The sequence below is a fragment of the Bactrocera oleae genome, chromosome 3 (assembly GCF_042242935.1).
Source record: "Bactrocera oleae isolate idBacOlea1 chromosome 3, idBacOlea1, whole genome shotgun sequence".
NCBI classification, from domain to species: domain Eukaryota; kingdom Metazoa; phylum Arthropoda; class Insecta; order Diptera; family Tephritidae; genus Bactrocera; species Bactrocera oleae.
In genome coordinates this window covers 61644800-61651917 of record NC_091537.1, presented here as the reverse complement: position 1 = coordinate 61651917, position 7118 = coordinate 61644800, and the positions used below count along the sequence as shown (strand labels likewise).

Sequence of the window (7118 nt, the reverse complement as noted above, 5' to 3'; positions counted from 1 at the left end):
AATAGTATACATTGACTTTGAAATAGGATTCCGGGTCGGAAATTCTCTTGTCTTGTGATAACTCATCAAAAAAACGCTTCGTTATCTTTCGCCTACTGTTTTTAAAAACACTTGTTACCCCGCACTCTTTTGCTAAATCTTTGGATTCATTTAGCAAACTATTAAATGAATTCTGATTTCTTAATTGGCACAATCTATTTAAAAGATTACTTAATAAAATACTAGATTTCTGTAAGTCATTATTTTCATGCTGTAGAGCTTTAGAAACAGGATTAATAATTTCAAATAGTGAAGAAAAAAATGTAACGAGCACTAAGAAATCAAAACTCTCTAAAATATTAACTATACTTTTACATTCTTCACGTTCATCTTTTTTATTTGAAGTTAAATTTAGTTGGTACAAAGTTTTCATGATTAGTAAAAAATTTTTCTTTACTGCTAATAAAGCGTCGTTCCTAGAAGACCATCTGGTAGGACATACCTTTTTAAGGGTAATCAAATATTTTTCAGATGAATCGTCACTTAGCATAGCCCAGCGTTTTATACTATTGCCAAAAAAAGTATATATTTTTTCTAAATTATCGAAAAAAGTCAATACTGCACGAACATGTCTCGCAGCATCGTTCAAAACTAAGTTTAAAGCGTGCGCATGGTGGTACCAAGCAAACTAATAATTTCGTTTTGAATCGTAGGGCTTAAATAATTTATTTCTCCTTTCGGTTTTAGAAGAAGTTCTTTTAAAGTTGCATCATAGTTAGATAGCAGACGTGAAATTGCCAGAATCAGAATCATGCCCCCTCAAAGGTAGATTACAAGATACTAAAGTAATTATAACATTAATTATACGATGCAGTACATCTCTCCAGAATGTAATTTTACTATCGATTTCACTTTTCAATAGAGTATCGATGGTATTTCCTTGCAAACAATTATTATAAGAGAGTGAGGCACTAATATGCTGCTGTGACTTTTCATGGTCAAGAATAGTTTGTGTGAAATTGCTTCTAACCGAAACACCGTTAACCCAAGCAAAGGAGTACGATTTGTTTTGACGATCTGCTAATAACCAACAGAAGTGACAGTACGGTTTGTTTAAAACGTTAGAATAACATAACCATGGTCTGATAATTTTTATGCCTGCCTGATTGAAATATGAATAATAATAAGCCGAAAAAGGTCGGCTATTTTCTGAAACTTTTGGAAATGGTCCTTGTGGTTTAAATGGACCTAATTTAAAAATTATTTTTCGTTCGCATTCAGTTAAATTGTCACCGAAATTTCCTCTATCTGATGAAATTATATTACAATCTGCAGATATATCAGAATCGTTGACTTGGGGTTCCTCGATTTCTGGATGGACATCCGATAAAGTATGTGCTTGGCTTTCTTCTATTTCCGGATGGATAATTGACTAAGAACATGCTTCAGAAGAATCTAAAAATAAACGAGTAATTGTTAAAAAAGAAATACGAATGCTTTGATACTAAACTAAATAACGTTACTAAGGGTCACAGTTAGAGAGTGTTCAGTTCAGACGCAAACAGACTCTACGCGGATTGTGCTCGTACCTATTAGTAGATACAAAATCACCTGCAGCCCGTCCGTGCATAACTATACACCTGCGTGCTTTTTAAACGCAGCGCGTAGTGTAGTGGCCATACAAAACGAGAACCCGAAAGCGAGTCTGCACATCTGAAGTTCTCAACACGCAATTAACGATACGATACGGACTGATAGACAAACAACAAAACAAATCGATCCTATAGATAAGTTAGAATTTTTTTTTTTTTAAATCAAGGCACGGAACCCTAAAAACAGTATAATTGTGAAAATCGAAGGGGGATACCACTTTTTGTGACGCACAGATGGACAGACCGAAATTAAAAGATTTCCTTGTTTATCACTACGGGCCCCTAATAAATAGGTTGGGTAGTACTTACCTTTCCAATCTAAATCACTCACAGTATCTTGTCTCTGAAAAAATGAAGAAATTTTGGGCACTTTTTTTATAACCTCGTCCCTTTTCTGTTTAATTTTTCTTTTCTCAGCGCCGCTGGGATAATCTCTTTTCCTTTCACTCATTTCTTTTACAAATCGCTACTAATACTGGTAAACCAGAAGAACATTATTGTTTGTACTGAATTACAATGTAATGCACATTTATATAAAGCGCGTAAATAAACAGTGCACTGCACTCCGTGGTTTAACATCCAATGCAAAGTACAGCAACGTACACGTACATCGCGATATCGATGAAGGATTCCCGGGGATTGCCCGCTGAGTTTAAGATGAAGTAAGTAAAACGGGAAAGTCCCGCAGCCCGCCATAACTATGTAGAGTGTTGCCAACTTTTGAACGCACGCTTAAGGCGGGAAAAAAAGGAATTGCTTAGAATTTTGTCGTATAATTGATACGGCAAATACGGCGGTAGCTACGCCCCTGCTACAAGCGCTAGCGAATGTATGATATGTGTTATTCACAACAGCAATATCCGTTACCATAAGAGTTACTCTTTTGGTTAGTACTTTATTTTCTCAAACATAGAAACATTTTAGCGCATTTGTTACCTATTTGTTAGTAGAAACAAACAATGGGTGCATTCGAGATGGCAATCACGACATCAGTGTTCTGTCACTTTTCGCGAGCAATTTATGTAAACAATCGACAACGCTAAGCTTTTATATACACATCAGCAGAGTATGTCCCAGTTCATACAGAGACTCTTGTGTCTACGAAACCGGTTAATTGAATACGCAAATTAGCATAGTAATAGAAATATTTTGAAAAATGGTGAACAAGAATAAAAATAATAAACATAAAAATATTTAATAACATTTAGCAGAATTAAACGAAATAATATACATAAATGAATTTTAAAACATATAGAGCTACATTTACTTTTTTATATGTACCTAAATATATTTGGATGCGTTCATATTTATCTCTTTTAAACGCAAAGGATTGAATTCGACTATAATTTTATTCAAAACAAGAAATATTATTAATTCATGAATTTTTTTTATTGAAATAAAATAAAATATGGATAATATAATTACTGGTATATACTTCCCCATAGATTAAGAAATTTCCATATTATACAACATTTATACATAAACAAGTTAAGTACATATAACTACACAATCTTGTAAATAATTATTTATAGTACAATTACAAATCTATATGCATAATGTATAATTTGAGCGTTGTTTGCGTCCAGCTATTGGTCTGAAACGGCCAGAATTATGGGCGAACAACTCTTGGTTCCTTTATCATGATAATGCAGCATGGCAGCGTGCCAAAAACTCGACTCGCATCTTTACAACGTATTGGCTTAAGAGGATCCATGAGACTTGTGGCTGTTCAGCAAAAAGGCGAAGAAAAATGGGTTTATTGAAATTGTTGATGTAAATAGATAGTGCCTATATTTTCAGGTGGTCATTGACTCAAAGAAACACATGTATAGTTGAGATTTCGGTGGTTTTGATGAGATGGTAAACAGTTTCAAAAAATTTTTATACTAAAGGGCGTGGTGCCCGTAATGTATACTGTGGTGCAACTTGTAGTCTCATTGTTAATGAACTAGGTGTTCTGTTCTTATATGGACAAAACAAAATGACTGGAGAAGCAAACGTGTACTCAAAACCTGTGCAGAATTTAAGGGGTAATGTTCACACTATGATGTGTTATTGGGAAAATTTATTGACAGCTTTATGTTTAAAGGTTGGAACATCACTGACATTGATTTTAGAAACACTTTATTATTATTTCTCCTGACAATACCTTAATCGCATGGGGTGCTTCTCCAACTTATGGAGAATTAGGCCTTGGTGAATACCAAAAGTCTTCGACTGTTCCTAAGGAAGTGCCCGAAATGGATAATATAAAAATATCTCAGGTTGCTGTTGGTTATTCTCATACAGTTTTACTTGTTGATACTGATAACGAGCCAACAAAACTAAAGTTAAGTCGATAATTGAACAGAGTATATTTAAGCGTAGTTGTTGACCTTCATACTCACCATAATGCATTTTTGATAAAAATATTAGCTCGGTGCTAGGCTTACATCGCGTCTTAGAATTTAAATAAGTAGTTCAATACAGATAAAGATTAATTAATTAAATATATATATGATATATTTATATAAGTATATTTACTAGGTTCCAGGCTACTTACTTTATACAGCCTGTGCATTCGTGAAACTATTCCATTTTTTGCAATTGTCTATAAATCGATTTAGTAAAAGATGTTCCTTATATCTGCGGTACATTTTCTCTCACCTCGCAATCCAATACATACTTATTTAGAAGTAAGTTTAATAAAGTTAGTTAAGCATCAATGTCACTGTTTTATATTTTTTTTTACTATTTGGCGTACATATTTATATTTTGCCACTTTGATGCAGTATTGTATTCTACATATTATTGTACAAACATATACAAGAGTTCTTGGAAAAAAACATTAATAACACATCTTTTTTCGAAATGTTAATGACTGTGATTTAAGTAAAATTTTTCAAAAAGTGAATTGTTATATAGAGGTGGCTGTACAGCTGTAATTTTTTGGCTGTGAACTTTTTTTACAAAAATATAAAATTTTAATTGAATTTGATTAGTAGTTTAATTGAATATTTAAGGATTTGATTTTGAATTGCAAGCTAAGTATAAATGTTTTGTGCATTATCTGAAAGTTTAAATTTTTGAATTTTGGTGCCGAGTCAGCTGTTGTTTCATTTTGTTTTATTTTATTTTGCTTTCCTTCTTTATTTATCTCATCTACTTCTCTATTCACAGCTGTGTTGCGTGTAGTTTTTTATTGGTTCCAGTGCATCTAAAACTGGTCGCTATACTGTTTTTTCAAACTGTCTTGGTTTTGAACTTTGATAAAAAAACTGCTATTATTTTTGGATTTGTTATTAATTGTATTTATTATTATTAATATTTTATTAACACACTAATGTATTATATATATATTTGATTTTCTTGTCCATATTAATGTGCTGGACTGACAGGTAGAATCTTAGACTATATTCTCGTCTGTAAAGGATTGCGTTGGTCTTCCAAAGAGCTCAATTCCCCAAAAGCTCAATCTTATATTAATAAGTGTCCCACAATCCCAGAGGCTACGGCTAAAAAATCTATATTTATTTCTAGACTTGCCAAAGTTACCTTGGTGGAGGACATTAAGTCTTACATTTAGTCGCGTTTAAAAGTTGATATCAATATCCGTAAATTTAACTTCAATTATGATAGAAGTTTATCTTCGTTTAAAATAGACGTTTCTCTTGAAACATTCAAAAAGATCTTAGATAGTTCATTCTGGCCGCCTGGGGCTTTTGTGCGCGAATTTAAGCCTTAACTTAAGAACTTAGAAATCATACTGAGGTAAACATTGTTAAATTACCAAAAGCAAATACCGATACAAAAACTGATTGGAAGAAATTCGCTAAGCATTTATTATCAAAATGTTAGAGGTCTTAATACAAAATATGATACAAATGATAATGAAATTTTAAACAGCGAATTTCAAATATTTAGATGTGATCGACTGAACAGAATCGGAGGAGGTATTCTATTTGCCGAATAATCTTCTATCCCATCCGAAGATGTTCTCGTTCCAGGAGCCGCTTAACCCTATCTTATATACCACCCCATGCGGACTTATCTGTATTTATGCATGCTTCTTAAATAAATCGTGCTACCTCGATGGCAAATAATGCTGATTCAATAATCGTTTTAGGAGATTTAAATTTACCGTGGGCTTCGTGGAAAGCTTTCGATGACTATATCATACCGATTTATAATTGGTTATGTTTTAATGAGTTTTAGAAAAAATGTCCGAATTGGGTTTTACCCAATTAATTTGATTCCGAATAAATTTGCTAAATTCTTAGATTTAGTATACGTTGATACCTTTTCAAAGTGTTCCGTTAGTCAGAGTAATCCTCTTGTTCTACCAGAGGTCTCGTATCATTCTGCTGTGGAAATATTTGTCGAAATTATAGGCAATGTACGGGATAGTAATCATCAAACTTCTAGCATCTGAACTCGGTTTAACTTTGCAGAAGCTAATTTTACAAAGTTAAATAGAGAACTTTCAACAATAACATGGCCTAATTATAATGATGGTATTAAATTGAGTGTCTCGCATTTTTATAATATAATTACCAAATTATTTGAAAAGTATGTCCCAATAGTAAAAACGAATATTGTAAGTAATCCAAAATCGTTTTATGATTTCGTCATCTCCAAACGCAGAAAAAAATATATTTGCTTGCCTTTGATAAGGATATTTAATTTCTCGCTTAAACACGGTATATTTCCTTCAATATGGAAACAGTCAGTTATAATCCCTTTGCATAAAAGTGGATTTAGGTCTAACATAGATAACTATAGAGCTATTGCAAAACTATCAGTTATACCTAAACTTTTTGAAACTATCATCACAAACCTTTTCGATTTCTCCGTTAATTTCCTCATCTCAGCATTGATTTCGTAAAGAGAAATCGACTCTAATAAACTTGCTTGAATTTGTAAACCATATATCATTGGGTTTTAGGGAGCATAAGCAGACGGATGTTATATATGTACACAGACTTTTGCAAAGCTTTCGATAAAGTAACTAAAGATAGAAGTGATTTGCCATTGAATCTCTATAAATGTAAGACGATGTGCTTTTCCCGTAGATCTGTGCAACCCTCTCCTTATGTAATAAAACATTATCTTGAAAGCAAAAGCTGTCCTCAGTTTTATTAAACGTTGATCTAAAGAATTTAAAGATCCGTATATTACTAAAACACTTTTTACAACTTTGGTTAGACCTGTATTGGAATATGGCTCTGTTGTATGGAACCCTATCTATTAAATCTATTCTGACAAGTAGGAGTCGGTTCAAAAACAATTTTTCGCCTTAGGGCATTTCCGACGGGCTTCCTAGGGTAAGTCTACCTCCATACATTAGTCGTTCAAAAATCCACGTACACTTTTCAGTCGTAGGGAAATGCTTGGCATAATATACTTAGTGAAAATCTTGATTGGAAAAGTTTGCAGTTCTTTTCACCTGCCTAAAATAAATTTTATATCCCGGTTCGCTTTTCGAGGCAGTTTAGATTGTTACTGTTA

The 7118-nt window shown here is 32.9% G+C and overlaps 1 long non-coding RNA gene across 1 annotated transcript; it reads right to left on the bottom strand.

The window, feature by feature from the left end:
- Window positions 1-3076: 3076 nt before the first annotated feature.
- LOC138855958 (uncharacterized) lies at window positions 3077-4733 on the bottom strand. Its single transcript, XR_011395095.1, has 4 exons — window positions 4375-4733; window positions 4174-4295; window positions 4019-4070; window positions 3077-3356 (listed from the first exon to the last, which is right to left on the bottom strand). It is a non-coding gene; the product is annotated as an uncharacterized lncRNA (long non-coding RNA).
- Window positions 4734-7118: the final 2385 nt, after the last annotated feature.